The 20,809-nt window shown below is 39.5% G+C and overlaps 1 pseudogene; it reads left to right on the top strand.

Annotated features, from left to right (window-relative positions):
- Positions 1–10,386: 10,386 nt before the first annotated feature.
- Positions 10,387–20,809, top strand: LOC125823262 (uncharacterized; annotated as a pseudogene).

The raw sequence follows: 20,809 nt of genomic DNA, 5'->3' as shown, positions 1-20,809 counted from the left end.
ATTTTAGTTTAATGTAGAATTCTAGACATGATATTAGGCATGAGTGTGAACGTAACATGAAAGGGGTTCTCACATAGTGATGGTTCTAGTGTTTTGAGGGCAAATCCAATATGATGAATTATGTATGTTAAGGCACCAAGAGTGAAGCTTATTAAATCATGGTAGACTATTAGATAGAATGGTTATGATAAGACCTTACCAACTAATCTACATCATGAATGGTTGAATGCATAAAGTGATAGAATCACATGAGGTAGGATGATATCCATGTTTAGTGCATGAACCCTAGGTGTGAAGATTGAAAGTAGGCTTTGAACCTCAAGGAGGTGAAGTATGAGAGTATGCTTGTAGTAATTGAACTACTTGAGCTATGAATAAATCCATGTCTAATGTAGTCAATCTAGATGTGATGATTTAATATGAGCATTGACCCTTGAAATGGCAAGATATGATAGTCTGCATGTTTTATGAAGTTTAGTACATGCTTTAGAAACTCTTTGATAGTGAAGTGAATATGCTCATGACCTAGTTGTAGTGTTGTTAAAAGGTTAATTCCATATACTAACTTAGGCATGAAAATGATAGAAGGTGAAAGGTTTGTCACCAATAGTGATTCTAACGTTTGAAGAATAGTCTCACCTAATTGATTTAAAGGCTCTAGAGTCATCATAAATAGGTCAAGGATGGTGATAGTTCCTCACACATGATCTAATGAGCTATAGTATGAGTTATGTTAGACTGAGTGTCAAGACATTCTTCCACCAATATAAACTTAAGTCAAGACTTAATGTGAACTCAATGGGACTTAATGCATAGCACCGAGTGGATATGAATATGAGATGGAAGCCCCTCTGTTAGTAGAGGGTGGATTTCTAGAAGAAGTCTCATGAGATGGAAGCTCCTCCGCTAGTAGAGGGCGGGTTTCTAGAAGCAATCTCCTTATCCCATAACTGTGTGTCCACATAGGTGACTTAGATATTGGTTTCACCTAAGATAAGAATATAGTTCTACCCTCGGCAAGTAGAGCAACCCCTTTTCGATGTGGGGTAGACACCGGATTCCATGTTAGCTCACATGGTCTATGTCGATTAAGTCTTATGTCCCAAATAGTGTAGTAGTATGAACAAGAATAGTAGTTATGAACTACGGGTACTTAAGAAGCTTACTTGGTATGGTCAAGAGTATGGTATCTTACTTATGCATTGCACAAGTATGCTTTGAAGGTATCAATGGTGTGTTCCTTTTATGTTATGGTGACCTCTGTGATAAATATGCTGGTGTTTTATGCTTAAGGTGTATGCTTGATGGATTTTTGCTATAGTTGCTTTCCATGATATGATTGACTAAAGGTGATAGTTCCTTTGTCTATATGAAGTAAGCTAATAATGAGGCCAAAGGAGGGTAAGTATGACTAGGATGACTTCAAGGTTATGCTTAGTGTGAAGGGTAGTATGGGATGCCTTTCATGCATTGCACAAGTATGCTTTGTTGTTTCTTAGGACTATAATGCTCTTCTAGTAGAAAAGCTTGAAGACTTGACCATGTATATAGATTATGTTCTAGATGACCAAAAAGGGGTACTTAGTTTGGGTGGTATTATGGGATGCTATTGATGCATTGCACAAGTATGCTTTTAGGTTACTTGAGATTAGTTCTATTATGGTATAGATGACTAAGAGTCAAAGAATGCTTATATGTTGCTTATGTTGGAGACTTTGCTTATTATTATGATATTGTCTCTTATGATTATAGTTAAGTTTCATGAAGTATTTCATATGATTATGGATTATATCTTATATTGACTAAATCTTGTCTTATGCTCTTATGATTATGCTAGTTAACATATTTAGTACATATTGTACTAACGCATACTTTGCCTACATTCTCATCAAATGTAGGGTTTAGAGATTGAATTATATTCTTGGAGATATGTTTCTAAGGAGATAAGGAGTTGAAGATCTTAGTGAGTCCTCATAGCTTCGAGAACAAAACCCACCATTTTCTTTATGTCTTTATTTCATGTTTTTGAGACTATTGTATGGGCTATGTCCCAAAGAGTTTTATTCTAAAGTTGTAGTAGATGGTTTGAGACAAAGTATAGAAAGACTTCCACTTGCTTTTATGGAAATGACTTCGTTTTAAAAAGTTTTAAATTTTCCATACTTTGCTATTATCTTATGTTCATGATATGCTAAGGGCTTGTATGAGATCCCTTTGGGGTAAAGTACGATGTGTTACTTCTAGGGCATACCCCAGGGTCGTAACAAACTTGATTATCAGAGCACTAAGTTTAGAATGGTTCTAGGATTGTCTCAAACTATGTCTAGTAGAGTCTTGTTAATAAATGTGAAGCGCGCCACATGTATAAATAGGAGGCTATTGGATGCTTAGGAAATCTCAATTCTTCATTCTCTAAGTCGTGCCATATAGTTGAGCTCTATAAGGTCTTTCTCTTATTCCTTTATTCGATGGTCTTTAGGATATGACCACTCGAAGTGCTTATGCTACAAGGAACAAGGGAGAAAAGGTTGATTGTGATGCCAATTATAGCTATGTGACTTGATAGATTTGAGATGATAGATTGTGATGTTGTTTTTAGCATGAATGGGTTGTATTAGGTTATGTGCATTTGATGGTAGAACCCGACTTAGTCATGATGAGTTTTGGAGGCATGTTGATAGATTTGATGAATAGTGTGTTTGAGTAATGCCTAGAAGGGTTGAGTAAATAGACTCCTATAAGAAGAGTAGAAGTGTAGTTCACGTTGGTTTAGAATCATTTTGGGTGATAGGTGAAAAAGCTTAGTGATGACTTGTTCTAACCTTAGAGTTTAAAGAAATGAGGCTTACAAGATTCCGTATAGGCATACTCCCAAGGGGGAGATGATGTGCTTAGATAGCAAGGTCGTTGAGTGTTCTTGATGTTCATGATTTAGGTTAACTAGAAATTCTTACCTTGAGAGGTGTAGTGAGTATGAGAAGTTTAGTCCCGGCAAGTTAAGAAATAGAAGAACAAGGAAGTTGCTCCATAAAGTGTTAAGGAGTGATCTTTTAGTAAAGGTTTAGTTGAGGGTGCTACTTGGGAGGCCTAGGGCCAATGAGAGGTCCCGATATCTTCATTATTTTTCCTTGTATTCCTCATTTAGCAATTAGGATCTTGAGATAATAAGTTCCTCTTGATTTGCTTTTGTGTGAAGTGTATGTTTCCATGATTTCCTTATGGAGTGCATGTTCATAAAGCTTGTGATTTAAAAGAAAATGAGTTTGCATTGTTTTGCTTCATGTTGTAGTGCATTTGAGTAGAATTCCATATAGACTTCATGAGATGAATTAATGATCATGCCTTAGTTTGGAGTTGAAAGATTCCTCCTTGAATAAATGCTTTTTGAGAGTAAATTGCATTTAGGCTCCATGAGTGTGCGTTTAGCATGTTTTAGCTAGGAGATGTTAGTTCCTCCTTGAAAATGAGTAGATATAGAATTACATGCATTTTGGGTTAGTAGAAGTAGTTCCTACTCCCTTGTGTTGCATTGAATATGTTTAGCTTAGAATTGAAGTTTTCTTGTTTTGTTGTGTGCATTTAGATATAGTGCATGCATGATGGGCTGCTATTATAGAGTTGTGACTTTAAGAAGTGTATAGGATCTTCATTCAAGGACGAATGATCCCAAGGAGGAGATATTGTAAGTTCAACTAAAGAGTTCTAGAGCTTTTCGTAAGAGTTTTAGAGTTTGATGTGAGGGATAGAATTGTAAAATGACTTCCCGAACTTAAAATGAAGGTTTTAGTGGTTCAAAGTCAAGGCACGACTCCCCAAGGATGAACTAAAGGGGTCCTTGAGGAGGACCCCAAAACAGTCCCCAAATTTGCCAATTTGAGGGAGCTACGGATGGCACCTATGGGGTGTAGGGCCATCCACGCTCCGTAGATTGATCTCATAGGTCAAGGCCTGAGTTTTCCTGCAACATTTAGCTCCAATACCTCACCTACGAAGATGCAGTATGGTTCGTGGGTGCGGCTTTCGTGAGTCAAGTCAGATTTTAAGTTTTAGTTTTTAAGTTAGGGGCTTAGGGTTAATTAGTAATTAGTTGGGGTTTAAGGGAGGTTGATTAGTTAGTTATTAAAGCACCTATATAAGCCTAATAGACCCCTAAACTAAGTCAATTAGTTCATTCTTCCAAGACCCCAAATTCTCTCTAAATATTTCTCTCTAGAAGTGAAGAAGAAGAACAAGAAGAAGAAGAAGAAGAAAAAGAAAAGGAAGAGGGGCAGATTTTCCTCCATTTTTTCAAGCTTGGTTAGGGATTTGAATTGAGGTATGTTAGCTTAATCATCTATGGGTTCTTCCAACCACAGTGCCCCCTAGGTCTTCCCCCAAATGTGAAGTCAAAACCCAACTCTAGCTAGGGTTTCTTCCTACATTGTGGGTAGAGTTTAGGTATGATTCCAATCTAGTGGATAATACCTAATTATGAATGAATTAGCATTTATTTATGATATTATGATGAATTTATGTGATTTCTATGGTTAACCCTAGTCTAATTGATGAATTTGATATTGTGTGGGTTTATGCCATGAAAGGGTAAAATTGAAAAATTAGAATTGATTTTCTAAAATCAATATCATGTATAGTAATTGTGCAAGGTTAGGAACATATAATCATGAATTGAACAACACTTTATTGAATAGAAAGGATCATGCCTAGTAAAATTGAAATTGAACCTTTATGATCAATTATAACTAGAATCGCCTAATAATGAAGAATGTGATTGAAATCTAGGTATGAATGAAGGTAGTATGAAGTAAAGCTTGAGTGTAGGGCTTGTAGTCATGAATGTTGATCACTAGGGTTTTGAGAGTAAAGCCAATGTGATGAAGTAGATGTGTTAAGGCTTTGAGAGTACAGTCTAGATGTGAATAGAAGGCTAATGAATAGAAGTGTGATGAAAGACCCTTATCTACCAAATTCACCTTATGAATAATAGATGGTAGTAAGTGATAGAATCACTTGAGTCATAATGATATCCTTGTCTAATGTAGAATTTTCGACTTGATATTAGGCATGAGTATGAACTTAACATAAAAAGGGGTTCTCACATAGTTATGGTTCTAGGGTTTTGAGGGCAAATCCAATATGATGAATTAAGTATGTTAAGGCTCCAAGAGTGAAGCTTATGACATAATGATAGACTATTAGATAGAATGGTTATGATAAGCAACCCCTTTTCGGTGTGGGGTACACACCGGATTCCCTGTTAGCTCACATGGTCTATGTCGGTTAAGTCTTATGTCCCAAATAGTGTAGTAGTATGAACAGAATAGTCGTTATGAACTATGGGTACTTAAGAAGCCTTACTTGGTATGGCCAAGAGTATGGGATCTTACTTATGCATTGCACAAGTATGCTTTGAAGGTATCTATGGTGTGTTCCTTTTATGTTATGGTGGCCTATGTGACAAATATGCTGGTGTTTTATGCTTATGGTGTATGTTTGATGGATTGTTTCTATAGTTGCCTTCAATGATATGATTGACTAAAGGTGATAGTTCCCTTGTCTATATGAAGTAAGCTTATAATGAGGCCAAAGGAGGGTAAGTATGACTAGGATGACTTTAAGGTTATGCTTAGTGTGAAGGGTAGTATGGGATGTCTTTCATGCATTGCACAAGTGTGCTTTGTGGTTTCTTAGGAGTATAGTGCTCTTCTGGTAGAAAAGCTTAAAGACTTGACCATGTATATAGACTATGTTCAAGATGACCAAAAAAGGGTACTTAGTTTGGGTGGTATTATGGGATGCTATTCATACATTGCACAAGTATGATTTTAGGTTACTTGAGAGTAGTTCTATTATGGTATACATGACTAAGAGTCATAAAATGCTTATAATGCTTATATGATGCATATGTTGGAGACTTTGCTTATTATTATGATATATCTCTTATGATTATAGTTTCTGTTTCATGAAGTATTTCATATGATTATGGATTATGTCTTATATTGACTAACCCTTGTCTTATGCTCTTATGATTATGCTAGCTAACATATTTAATACATTTTGTATTAACGCATAGTTTGCCTACATTCTCATCAAATGTAGGGTTTGGATATTGAGTTATATTCTTGGAGATGGGTTTCTAAGGAGCTAAGGAGTTGAAGATCTTGGTGAGTCCTCATAGCTTCGAGGACAAAACCCACCTTTCATGTTTTTTATACTATTGTATGGGCTGTGTCCCAAGAGTTTTATTCTAAAGTAGTATTAGATTGTTTGAGACAATGTATAGAAAGACATCCGCTTGCTTTTACGGAAATGACTTCGACTGTAAAAAGTTTTAAATTTTCCTTACTTTTCTATTATCTTATGTTCATGATATGCTAAGGGCTTGTATGAGACCCCGTCGGGTCAAGTACGTCGTGTTACTTCTAGAGTATACCCCTGGGTCGTAACATTCATATTATTAAGCATGCTGTAGTAGGGATAGGACAGGAGAAATATTATTTTTATTAGTTTATTTTGAATTTTTGGTATAAATAAAAAAATTCTAACAAATTTATCCTCTATTGAACTAATTATTTATGTATGAATGTTCTTGTTATTTTCCTCTCTTTTTCTCCATTGTTTTGTCATAAGTTAAAAAAAGTTGAAATCTAAAATGGTGGAGAAGAAGAAAAAAAGTAGAAGAGAGGAAGTGAAGGGTGGGGAAGGTGATTTAACTATGGACCTCAAAATCAGGTCAATTTAAGTATTTTATAATTATTTTAATGGAGAAGGGCATAAAATATCTTTAAACTTTGAGATTTGTTACAATATTACCCTCTCATCCACCTAATGAGTGTGAGCTGTTAGAAATAATGGTATTTTTGAGCCAAAAGGTGGACATCAGGGATATTTGGGGTCCAAAAGATGGACGGAGAGTAGTTTTGTACCAATTCGAATAGTTGAGGGGCATTTTAGGCCCTTCTCCGTTTTATTTAATAGGTAGATAGAAGGTCAAATTTGAACCGTTCTAATAGATTAAGAACGTTTTTTACCCAATAAGTGGAATAAAGACATTTTTGAACCATTTCTAATACGTTAAGGGCATTTTTGACCCAATAGGTGTAATGGAGGACATTTTTGAAAGATTTCTAATACATTAAGGGCATTTGAAAACCTTTTTCCAATAATCATTTACTACCTTTTTAAAAATACTACTACCTTTATTTCAAAAAGAGTGACCTAGTTTGACTCGACACGGAGTTTAAGAAAATAAATAAGACTTTTGAATCTTGTGGTCTTAGATTAAAGTTATGTCAGATGTACAAAATTGTCCTTTAATCTTGTGGCCTTAAACATGCCACATGAAAAGCCGAAATTAAAATGTTACCAAAAAGAGAGAGAAATGTCATTCTCTTTTAAACAGAGGGAGTATTATATATAAAATCGAATATATCTTATCCGAGGAAAAAAAATATATTTGAAATTACTTATCCTATCACATATAGACATAATTTATCTTATCATTATATCATAATATAAAATAAATAATTTCAAGACTAATTAATACTCGACTAAACATAGAACAAAATATCCTATGATAAATACTTTTTTTCTAATATTAAATTTAAATATGTAGTTCACTATTTTCTATATATTTCTATCTTTATTTAAATGTATTTATTTCCTACATTTTTTCCCTCTCCTTCTTATTTATCTTATTTTTTAGATTACTATTTTTCTTTATTATTATTATTATTTTAACTACTATTACTATTGTTGCTACTACTATTTTATTATTATTATGTAACGACCTGCTCCCGTCGTTATAGAAAAGCCAATAGGGAAAAATTTTGGGCCGGAATACTTTTTCGTAGTAACTTGAGAATTCCTAGCCTAGTCCAGATTTGGACGAAATCGGAGTCAATGAGATCTAGGGAAATCTGCTAGAAAATGGGAGATCTAGTAATGGATTCGATCGCGTGAGTGGATAGCTAAGACGTTAAACCCGTATGACTTTACGAAATTAAATTCGGGCGAGTAGAACTCCTAAAACCGATCTTAGCGTAAACTAAGCAGATGCGGTTAAAGGTGTGTTGTGAAATGGGAGTTTGGGACTCTTAATTCAACTCACTAGTTCTGTGCTAGCCGATGTGGTGGGATTATTCCCGCCAGGGCGGGGTGATATACCATGAATTTACGGTATTTTTAATACATTTCACTTAAGAGTTGTGTGTGTCTAGGGCCATTTTGTATTAGAATTAATGTTTAATGTGTCATATTTGTAGGAAATAGGCTTGGATGAGGTCGAGAGAGATGACAACTAAATTTCTGCAGAAGGAGCCACCCACGAAGGTGACCTACGGATCATAGGTCCAGTCACGGTCCGTTGTAGGTAGGCGTGGAATGCTCTTCAGGGAAGTCTGACCAAATGTGGAACCACGGAGGCCATTGATGGAGCATAGGTCGACCCACAGGCCGTCCTACACATCCGTCGTTTGTATCAGAGATTTGAAGTTCCAGTTCCTGAAGAAAAGTTCTAAGTGTGGAGCCACAAAAGGGGACCCACGGACCGTAGATCAACCTACGGTCCGAACTGCACACCCATCGTTTGCATATGAAAGTTGAAGGTTCCAGCTTCTGAGAAAAGTCTAAGTCTTGGGCTACGAAAGGGACCTATGGACCGTCGGTCTAACCACGGTCCGTAGGTCAGTCTTATCGATCAAATCCGCGTACAACAGTTTTATTTCCTTATTTCGTTTCCTTTCTGTTTACGACAAGTTTTTCTATAAATAGGGAATGTAAACCTCGTTTTTGGGGGTTAGACATCATAGTATAATTTGAGTTCTTGGTATTTTCTTGGGAATTAACTTGCAAACTTTGGCACTTTGATTTCCTAATTTCGGTTTATAAGATTTTTGCTTTGAATTTAAATTGGAGATACAGGTTTCTTCTACTCATTACGTAAGTTCATGAATTCTTCTTCTACAATTATGAATTCTGTTCTTTCAAGCATGAGCAGCTAAATCCACAACTAAGGTTGTGGGAACCATGAGCAATTAACAACGTATGAATAATAACTAAGTAATTCTTGACTAGTGTTGATGCATGTATTGGTAATTCTTTCGTTTAGAAGTCATTTTAATAGTGGCCAACGTTAGAATTCTCTGTGTTGCTACTTGCTGGACCAGGAAGTAGTTAATAAGAAAAGAATTATCAACAGAGGTTTAGTATGATACTATGTAATAGTCTAATGTCAATTGGTGTGAGGGAGAAAACTAACTCATACATTCATGTGATGTCTAATCTGAGGTAAAGTTAAGCATTAGTAAATTATACACACGTAGTCGGACCAAGGTGTGGGGTCAAATTCCCTATTTAGCGGACCAAGCACTTAGGGATACATAACTTACCACTTTGTATGTGATACACTAGGATATGATTACTATTATTAGGTTTACCACGTTAAGAGCTTATGGGGAACACATACACCCTAGTTTCTCTCTCTCATTGATAACAACAAAGTTCGAATGTTGCTCACTTGTTACTTAACAATCAATCAGTTATTTGTTTCAGAACCCCCCCTATTTACTTACTTGTCTCGGAAATAAGTTGACTAAACGTATATAATCGTAAGTTAAGTTTAAGTCTAAACCATATTCCTCGTGGGATCGACCCTAACCTCCAAGTTGGGTTCTTTACTTGATAACGATCGCTTATACTTCTTTAGGGAAGTGTAATTTGAGCGTATCAAATTTTGGCGCCGCTACCGGGGAATAAGGCTTTTAGATTATTGAACTTTAATCAATTGTTTCCTAATTTTACTTTTATTTTTGTTTTTGTTTTCTTCAAGTTTTCACTCTAGTGTATGCCAATTATACGAAGTCAAGGCGAACCATTGACCCCATACAATCCAGAGTTGAGCAAAACTTGAGAAAGATTAATAATCAAGGGGTCCGTGATAATCCACTCATAGAGGAGCCTGAGGAACAAGTGAATAATGAGAATGCTCAGGTTCATAGTAATAATCTACTTTGAGATGCATTGAGGGTGCACGATCTACCTAAACCAAGACTGTGTGATAATTACAAGGTCGAATTCAACTCTGTCGAATATGAAGGACCCATTGTTCTCCCTCATGGACCTCCTGGGCATATATTCGTGGTGACAAGCAGTTTGATGCAGATTCTTACAACAAGGGGGTTATTTTCTGGTATGGCTTCGGAATATCCGCATGGGCACATTGCCAAGTTGATGAGTGTTTGTAAGAGTTGTGTGGGGCGATCGGAGTTGGATATGAATGTCATAAGGTTGAGAGTCTTCCCTCTATCATTGACCGGTGATGCTACTATATGGTTTTCTGAGCTTCCGTACAACTCGATTCATACATGGGACCAATTGCACAAGGTGTTCATGGCCAAGTACTTTCCGTTGTCAAAGAAGTTGAACCACAAAAATAAACTAAACAATTTCGTGGCACTATCTGGAGAGTCTGTGAGTTGTTCGTGGGACAGGTTTAATGCATTCATAAGAAGTGTTCTGAACCACCGGATTGATGATGAGTCACTGAAGGAGTATTTCTACAGAGGTTAAGATGGCAATGGTAAGGTTGTGCTTGATACTATCGTTGGAGGACCATAAGGTGAGTGCACTTTTGAGGAGATCGCTGAGAAACTAGAGAAGATTTCCTGAAACAATAAAGCATGGAATACTCGAAAGACACTGGAAAAAGCACTTTTGCAGTTCAATTTGCACCTAGTTAATCTACCGATGACATTCGTGAGGAGATGTCTCATATAAGGACAGAACTTGGGTTGGTATTGAAGCATGTAAGTGGAGGTCTAGAAATGGTAAATGAGGTGAATTATTTGACTAGGACTCCACCACCACCGGTTGAGGAATGTTATTTTGAGGAAGATGCTTACTTGGTGAATGATCAGACGGGGGGTTTCTGAGCCAATGTCCAAGGTTCTAACTCAGATAACTGGCACCAAGGTCGGAACTATGGCAACTACAACCAAGAGGGTCAGTATGTCCGGGATGGGAACTACAATCGCGACAACAACTACAACCAGAACAACTATAGCAACAAAAATGATAGAGTTGGTCCTTATGTTCCACCTGCTAATTAGGAATCTGGTAATAGGGAAGCTAGGGGTAGTATTTCACGTATTGAGGATATGATGCAGAAGATGATGAAGAGGTTCGACTCGACTGATGGGAATGTGAAGGAGATGTGGAATAACTTGTCTGGAATTGGTTAAAACGTTGATCCCATGAAGTGTCGATTAAGCAACTCGATAAACAGATGAATCAGTTGTCCACTACAGTAAACCCACGTCAGCCTGACACACTTCTTAGCAACCCCATCCAGAATCCGAAGAATGATGGGCATTGTATGGCAGTCACTACTCGAGGGGGTAAATAGACCATTGATCCACCTATGTCGTCTAAGGTTGAAATTGTGGTTGAGAAAGATGATGATGAGATTGAGGTTTCTGGAGAGTTCAAGAATTCTATAGAAAAAAAAGCGGAAATAACCTAAAAGGTTGTCCCCATGCCTAGACCTCCACCTCCATTCCCACAGAGGTTGGTAAAGAAGAATGAAGAAGGGAAATACCGCAGGTTTATTACTATGTTGAAACAGCTTTCCATCAATGTTCCATTGATCGAGGCATTGGAGCAAATGCATGGGTATGCGAAGTTTATGAAAGATTTGATGACTAAGAAGAGGGCCATCAGTTTTGAAGATGATGATAGGTTGTAACATTGCAGTGTTATTGCTACTAGGTCGCTTGTGTAGAAGAAAGAGGATCCTGGTGCTTTCACTATTCATTATAACATTGGATTATTGCATTTTGCGAAGGTGTTGTGTGATTTGGGTGCTAGTATTAATCTGATGCCATTATCTATTTACAAGAAGTTGGGTATAGGGGCTCCAAAACCGACTGCAATGCAACTACTCATGGCCGATAGAACGGTGAAGAGGCGCATTGGTGTTCTCCAAGATGTGCTTGTGAAAGTGGAGTCATTTATTTTTTCGACGGATTTTGTGATACTTGACTATGAGGTTGATTTTGAGGTTCCCATCATTCTAGGGAGATCATTCCTTGCTACTGGGTGCGCCTTAGTCGATATAGAGAAAGGGCAAAAAAATTTTTGATTGAATAATGATGAGGTAACTTTTAATATATGTAGGTCCATGAAGCAGGAAAGTGATCTCAAGTCAGTGTCAGTGGTGACTCAAATTATAGAGTGAGGTTTTGAAGTGTCTATTGATGAGCTGTTGGGTGTTGATACACTTGCAGCGGTAATGATAAATTTTGAGGTTGATGTATTGAAGACTATGATGAGTTAGTAGTCGCACTTGATAGGTTCGAATTCCGCTCTAGACTAAAGATATTGGAGTTATATATGAAGAATCACCACTCTCCACCCACAAAATCGTCTGTTGAAGAGGCTCCAAAATTGGAGCTTAAGGCTTTACTATCACATTTGAGATATGTATTCTTGGGGAGAGATGGTACGTTACCGATCATCATTGCGGTCGATTTAAATGCGAAATAAGTTGAGGCTTTGGTTTCTATGTTGAAGAGGTTCAAGCGAGCTATTGGGTGGACTATTGCGGACATTATTGGGATTCCTCCTGGCATTTGTTCTCATAAAATCCAACTCATACCAGATCACAAGCCTAGTATTGAGCACCAAAAGAGACTAAATCTGCCTATGCAAGAGGTAATGAAAAAGGAAATCATCAAGTGGTTGGATGCTGGAGTTATTTATCCCATTGCAGATAGTAGTTGGGTATGTCTTGTTCAGTGTGTGCTCAAGAAAGGTGGGATGATTGTGGTTCCTAATGCGAAAAATGAGTTTGTTCCGATGCGGCCTGTGACTAGATGGAGAATGTGCATGGACTATCGGAAATTGAATGCTTGGATAGAAAAGGACCACTTCCCTATGTCGTTCATGGATCAGATGTTGGACCACCGTGCTGGTAAGGGTTGGTATTGCTTTCTTGATGGTAATTCGGGATACAATCAGATCTCCATAGCTCCAGAAGACCAAGAGAAGACCACATTCACTTGCCCTTATGGGACTTTCGCATTCAAACAAATGTCATTTGGGTTGTGTAATGCTCCAACGACCTTTCAGCGTTGCATGATGTCAATATTTTCTGATATGGTGGAGGACACTATTGAGGTATTTATGGATGATTTTTCTATGATTGGTGACTCATTTGATAGTTCTCTGAATCATTTGGCTGAGGTACTTAAACGGTGTGAAGAGTGCAATCTTGTGCTCAATTGGTAAAAGGGCCATTTCATGGTGAAAGAATGGATCATTCTGGGTCATCATATTTTTGAGAAGGGTATTGAGGTTGATACAACTAAAGTCGAGGTAATAAAAAAGCTTCCACCACCTATCTTTGTTAAAGGTGTTAGAAGTTTTCTTAGGCATGCATGCTTTTATAGGAGGTTTATCAAAGATTTCTCCAAAATTTCACACTCATTGTGCAAGTTGCTCGAAAAGGAGTGTAGGTTTGATTTTGATGATGCTTGTCTGAGAGCATTTGGAGAGTTGAAAGAAAAGCTAGTTTCTGCACCTATCATTATTTCACCGGATTAGGGGCAACCGTTTGAAGTGATGTGTGATGCGAGTGGAGGGAAGCTTGGTGTGGTATTGGGATAGAGGTGAGAGAAGACTTCTCATCCTATTTACTATGTCAGCAAAGCTCTAAATGTGGCTCAAAAGAACTATACAATGACTGAACAGGAACTCATTGTTGTTGTTTTCGCATTCGAGAAATTTTGATCCTACTTGCTTGGTACTAAGGTCATAGTGCATACTGACCATTCTGTATTGAGGTATCGATGGCTAAGAAGGGTGCAAAACCGAGGTTAATTAGATGGGTATTGTTGTTGCAAGAGTTTGATTTTAAGGTGAAAGACAGAAAGGGGACAGAAAATCAAGTTGCCGATCATTTGTCATGATTAGAGGAGGAAACTATGCTCAAGCTAGGATATGGGGCTGAAATTAATGATGTGTTTCCAGATGAACAGGTATTGGCAACTTCTCATGATCTTATTCCTTGGTTCGACTTTGCTAACTACTTGGCAAGTGATTTGGTTCCATTGGATTTGTCTTTTTACCAAAGTAAAAAGTTTATGCATGATGTGAAGAAGTTCTTTTGGGATGAGTCTTATTTGTTCTGTTTTGGTGTTGATAGGATCATTCGTTGTTGTGTGCCCGAGGTTGAGATGATGAGTATACTGGCCTACCATCCACCAAGATACTCATGATTTCACCAAGTCTTGTGATCGTTGCCAAAGAGAAGGAGGAATTTCAAAAAGGCAAGAGCTGCTTATGAATCCGATATTGGTGATCAAGTTGTTTGATGTATGGGGCATTGATTTTATGGGTTCATTTGTGAGTTCACATGGGATGAAGTATATTCTTGTTGCGGTTGATTATGTGTCGAAATGGGTGGAAGCAATTGCGCTTTCAAATAATGAAGGTAAAAGTGTCACCGCATTTTTAAAAAAGAATATCTTCTCCAGATTCGGTACACCTAGGGCGATTATCAGTGATGGAGGTTCCCACTTTTGTAATGAGTTATTCAATACATTGCTAGAGAAATATGGAGTCCATCACAATGTAGCTACTCTTTACCATCCGCAGTCTAGTGGGCAAGTTGAAGTGTCCAACAGAGAGATCAAGCAAATTCTTGCTAAGACTGTGAATGCAAATAGAACCGATTGGTTAAGGAGGCTTGATGATGCTCTATGGGCCTATCGCTCTGCATTCAAGACTCCCATAGGTATGTCCCCCTACCAACTTGTATATGGGAAGTCTTGTCATTTGCCGGTAAAGCAAGAGCATAAGGCTATGTGGGCGCTAAAGAAGTTGAATTTGGATTGGGGAGCCGCAACAAGTCAAAGAGTGAATGACATGAATGAGCTTGATGAGTTTTGCCTAAAACCTTATGAAAGTTCAGCCTTGTACAAGGAAAAGATGAAGAAGTATCATGATCAAAAGATTGAGAAGCAAGAATATGTTATGGGTGATCTGGTGCTTCTATTCAATGCAGGGTTGTGCTTATTTCCTGGAAAGCTCAAGTCCAAGTGGACCTATTCATAGTCACTCAAGTTTTCCCATATGGAGCGGTCGAGCTCCAGAACAAGGAGGGAACAAGGTTCAAGGTGAACGGGCAAAGGATCAAGGACTACATGGGAAAAGAGGAGAATGTGCAAGAAGTGGTTGAGGCCTACTACCTTGATGAAGTCTGAGTAATCAAGGGGGTCTGCGTTGTGCCGCGACGTTAAATCAAGCGCTGCTTGGGAGGCAACCCAAGATGTACAATCTAGCCAACTATAGGTTTTTCTTTTCGATTTAGGAGTTTTTTTTGTTTATTCAAATTTCTGTAATCCTTTAGATAGGTGTTTTATTTTTGTTTTATTGTTGGCTAGATATAGCATAGGGTCCATGTCTAAAAAGTGTCTAGAAAATGTAAAAAGAAAGGCCTAATGGTTACTACATGTGAAGGGACGAACTATTGAATATGCAGAAAACAGGTTGTGCAGAGGTCTACGAACCCCATCGACGGTCTGTGGGTCCATCCACAGACCGTGAATGGTGTTCGTAGACCCCTGTAAGTCCTCAAAACTTCTAAGTGTAAGAGTGACCTATGGTCCGTAGTTCGACCCATGGCCCGTAGATGAGGTTTCGTGGGTCCAAACCTAAGGTTCTACTGACCCGACCCGGACCCCCTTTTAATAAAACCTTTTAATTTCAAATTCATCCCCCATTACCCAAATTCCCTCCTAACCGTTTCTAACCCCTCCAAATCCTAAAACTCCCATATTAACTCCCCATATCACTCCCATTTTCCATAATCATCTTCCCCTCTTCCATAATTTTCCTTTTTCCTCTCCCAAAATCACCTATTCTCCCTTCACAAAAGAATTTTTTGTCCAGGTTCGGTGTCAAAAGGCTAACAAAAGGTCTAAGGAGTTCATTGCTATCACACACTCACCCATTCACTTACTTGTAAGGTAATACGACTTCACTCTACCTCTGAATTTCATTGTTCATTGTTAAATACATGAAGTCATGAAATGGATCTTGACCTTAGGTTGTTTTTATATGAAATTGCGTTATAAATTATTGTTAGAAACACCCTTGGGACGATGGAATGTGAGTGTGTTGTTCATTTTAACCAAAATATCGCAAGTAATAGGTCTAAATGGAAGTTTCGACTTAGGGTTCCTAGTTTGGTATGCTAAAAAGGTTAAAATATGAGTAATCGGAACCCTATGGATGACAAACTATCATCAATTATGTTGAAATGCATGATTAGACTTAGATTAATTGTTTGAATTGTTGAAATATAGAGTAACATCTGAGGCATGTCTGAAACCTGGCACAATCTTGACCCACGGGATCCCATCCACAGACCGTAGGTCAACCTACGGATCATAGGTCAACCTACGGACCCTAGGTCAGGTCCATGGGTCTGTTGCACATGAAAAGTCACCAAGTGTCAAACCATGAAGGTGAACTACGGTTCGTCGTTCCATCGACGAACCATTCTGCACATCCGTGGTTCACATCAGAGACCCTACTTTTGGGTACTCTAACCTACGGATGGGACCTACGGATGGGACCTACGGACCGTAGGTACCCACCATGGGTCGGCAGTTCAACTACTGCCCAGAAATTTTTCAGTTTTCATTTTGGTTCGTTCCTTGTTCTAAATTTTTTTTAGTGTGTTATTGGTTTGTTTTGGTACTAACTAAGCCTCCACGGGTACCATGGCTCCCAAGAAAGCTCTGATTTAGGCCGCAAAGGTCAAGTCGAAATCAGTGGCACCAACTCTTCGACTAATCGATGAAGATATTGAAGTGGAGATTGACCCTGCATATGTCCCACCCACTACTAGGACATCCCCAACGGCACCACGCACTACACGAAATCAAACCCGGTAGGTGATTTCCGACGTGGTCACTTTCTCCATGTCTGATGAGGAGGATACACCGATTGGTTCACCGATTGGCTCTGAGTCTGCTTCTACTTCCGACTCCACATCCGGCTCTAGTTCTAATGGTGCCAACGCCTCATCCGCTAAATCCAATAGTGCAGATGACATTCCAGTGCCTCCGAGTTCCGAGCCTCCATCAAATCCGGACGAGCCCAACCGATGGTGTGTGAGTGGCTAGTTCCAGATATACAGGGATGCCCGCATGCTGACTGAGAAGGAAAAGATGGCTCGACTAGTCACCAAGGAGCGCTAGGTTCTTACAGGCAGCCTCCACACCACACTCGGCATCCATGATCTCTTCAAGAGGCACAAGTGTGAGTAGATGACCCGTAGCCCAGGGTCTTTTAGCGAGGAGATCGATAGGGAGTTCTATTCTTCCTATGCAACTACCCTCAGAGGTTCGATTGATCGACGAGCCAAGCCTGCCGCCTAGCCTCCACTCAAGGCTACATTAGTGCGTGGGGTTTCAGTTGACATATCTGAGACCACTCTCCGCAGATTCCTCTACGGTCCGGGCCACACTCTACCAATCAACAAAGTCGAGTTTGATTATCACTGGGACATCATTAGGTGCGGGGCATTTCATAGGGATGCAGATTAGAGGGAGACTCTATTGCGCTGGTTAGCCCGTCATCTTGCTGCAGACGAAGAGCGCACCAAGTAAGTCAGCACCTCGAGCGTGGGTATCAAGAAGGCCACCTCTACCTTACCCTTCCCATGTCTCATTTCTCAGCTGTGCAGAGATGCTGGAGTACTGGTTTGGCATTGTGACAAGCTGGTTTAGGCAACCAAGACCCTTGATATAGGCCTGATTCGGAATGAGGCCGATGTAGCTGCACTTCGCAAAGAGCCACAGGTTGAGGTGCCACTATTGGGAGAAAACTTGGTAGCAGATGTGGAGCAGAAGCAAGGTGAGAAGCCTACCCCTCTAGTCACTACTGAGGATACCCCGACTTCCCCATCTCCGACCGCCAATCAGGCCCCTAGCTCCTCTAGAGCCACTCATTCCTTAAGGTCTGTTGTCGTGCCTTTAGCTCATGTCCAGAAGCTGGAGGCCCAGATGGCTACCCTACTTCAGCTTGTGTGACCTTGGATGCAGCGTGCGATAGATGAGTCCGCGACTAGGATTAAGCAGCGGGTGGAGCACATGATGGACGAGAAGGTCCAGACCATTCATAAGCGCCTGGATGCCTTTGAGCTGAGAGTCCTAGAGAGGCCGACCCTGATTGCTGATGTGACCACTCTTCAGAAGAAGATAGAAAGCCTTCGTGTTGATATCACTGGACTTCTTGCACCACCAGAGACTGAGCCTGAGTCCGCCCCCATGGCACCGGTTGATGATACGGTGGTGAGTGTTTTATTCGGAGATGAGATGCCACTCCCTGCTTTTTCCCGTCATGCTGGGAAGCGCCCTCGCTCTAGTCGGACTTCTGATGATACTGAGGCTGGGAGAGCTAGCAAGAGGGAGCGCCAGCAGACTGAGGCGGCCCGGAAGGCATCTATAGTTGATGAGGAGCTGCGCCAGCAGCGGGTTAGGGAGATTAGTGTTGGTGCCTCTAATAGCATGAGCACTACTAATGGTGCGGTGAGATTTGACGTGAGCACTACTGATGGTGCGGCGAGAGTTGTTAGCACTACTGAGGGTGTTGAGATGCTAGATGCGGGCACTATTGATGGTGACCCAATTGTTGATCCAGCGGGCTTTAGGAAACCGGACCCACCTGCTTGTTGATAGGTCTTCGGCGCTATGCGCCACAGGTTTGCTTCACCCGATCCTTTATTATTTACTTTTTGTCAATTCGGGACAATTGGACTCTATTTTTTTTTGGGGTGGGGTAAATGGGTTGTAAGTGATAGGGTGAAGTCTGAGTAACCCAACTCTTAATCCTCTCTAGGGGTTTTCTTGCCTGTGTTCTTTTTCCCAAGACACTGTTTTAATCTCTATTGAACCGACATGTTTAGGAATGTATGTGTAGGAGTAAGTAGAAAATGAAAGCATGATGGCGTGAAAAGCATGAGAAAAATTATCCCTGTCCAAAAATGTTGAATTGTGCTAGATATGTAGTCTTGATGAGTTAAATATGTCGAATCTCAATGTGACACGATAAGAACCGATTTGACCTCATGACTTAAGCTAAAAAACTTGAACTGGGTAATATGATAATGAAACAATGTGACAAGAGTGTGTGAGAATGGTTGAATGTTCAGACAATTTGTGTCAATCTAGAACTTGCCCCATTGGTCCTGCTAAGATGATCTAGGCTAAGAGTTGGGAAGAGATCATAGGCCATTGTTCAAACTAGTCCACTTAAGCCTAAAATGATCTAACCAAATGAAATAAATGTCCCCTTTTATCCAAATATTTGAGCCTTAAATAGACCACTTCTTTTGATTCACCTAACTCACCTTCCCTTAAAATATTGTCTTGGCCCCGGTCCCTCCTTAGACATGTGCACCTTGACTTAGGCTAAAATCCTAAGTTGAGGGTGGCTAAGCCAAAAGTTACCTTGATCTTGGCCCTGGTCCGACATCGGACATTGTACACCTCAACTAATGCAAAATGCATAAGTTGAGGGTGGCTATGAAAGAGGAAACCAAATGAAAATAAAAGTATGCAAAGAGTTTTGTGTTGAAAAGAGAAAAAGAAAAGAAAGAGGATGTGACTTTGTGCAACATAAGCAAAAAGATGATAAATAACAGTGTTGAAAGAAAAAGAAGAAAAAAAATAAGAGTCAAAAAGTCAAGTCACATCCATGTTGAAAAGAATTAAGGGAATGAAAGTAAAATTAAAGGACACCATAAATAGGTCAATGAAGAGGTAAAAAGCCAATGTAGTGTCAAGGAGGGCAGAAAGTCACTAAAAAGTACCCAATTGTACCACACTTGACGCTGAGCCTACGTTACAAGCTAAGAAACTCCTATAATGATCCTAGAAACTAGTTTGGATAGTCTAAGCAATGAAAATAAGGGCAAACCTATGGTATTGAGCACTAACTGTACTTGAATTCACTTCTGAGTGTGAGTGTTGAATGAATCCTAAAACTCTAAAATTCATATCTTCTGTGTGAAAAGGATTTCGTTTGAAGTGAGGGCACTAGTTACACTGTCGGAAAGTTGGTACCTTGGTGATTGTTAAAAGTGTATGTTGTGGTGTATGTTGGTCAATCTGTGTCATATCTTGATCCGTATGAGTTAGCTTGTTGAACCTAAGAGAAAAGATTTGCACTAGAAAAGGTGGTCGGGATAGAAAGCCATGTGATTTCTTGAGTTTGAATGTCTGCTTCTACACAAGTGTCGTTTAGAGTTTTAGTGCGTCGCTTGAGGACAAACAACGAATTTATGTTGAGGGTATTGATATACCGTTAGTTTACGGTATTTTTAATACATTTCACTTAAGAGTTGTGTATGTCTAGGGCCAATTTGTATTAGAATTAATGTTTATTCTGTCATATTTGCAGGAAATAGGCTTGGACGAGGTCGAGAGAGATGCCAGTTGAATTTTTGCAGAAGAAGCCACCCACGGAGGTGATCGACGGACCGTAGGTCCAGTCACGGTCCATCTTGGGTAGGCGTGGAATGATCTTTAGGGAATTCTGACCAAGTATGGAACCACAGAGGCCATTGACGGAGTGTAGGTCGACCCACGGGCCGTCCTGCACATCCGTCGTTTGTATCAGAGATTTAGAGTTCCAATACCTGAAGAAAAGTTCTATGTGTGGAGCCATGGAAGGGGACCCACGGACCGTAGGTCAACCTACGGTCAGTACTGTACACCCATCGTTTGCATCTGAAAGTTGA

This window comes from Solanum verrucosum, unplaced genomic scaffold (genome assembly GCF_900185275.1).
Source record: "Solanum verrucosum unplaced genomic scaffold, falcon-dt-bn FXZP01000214.1, whole genome shotgun sequence".
NCBI lineage: Eukaryota > Viridiplantae > Streptophyta > Magnoliopsida > Solanales > Solanaceae > Solanum > Solanum verrucosum.
This window is presented reverse-complemented; position numbering and strand designations above follow the sequence as displayed.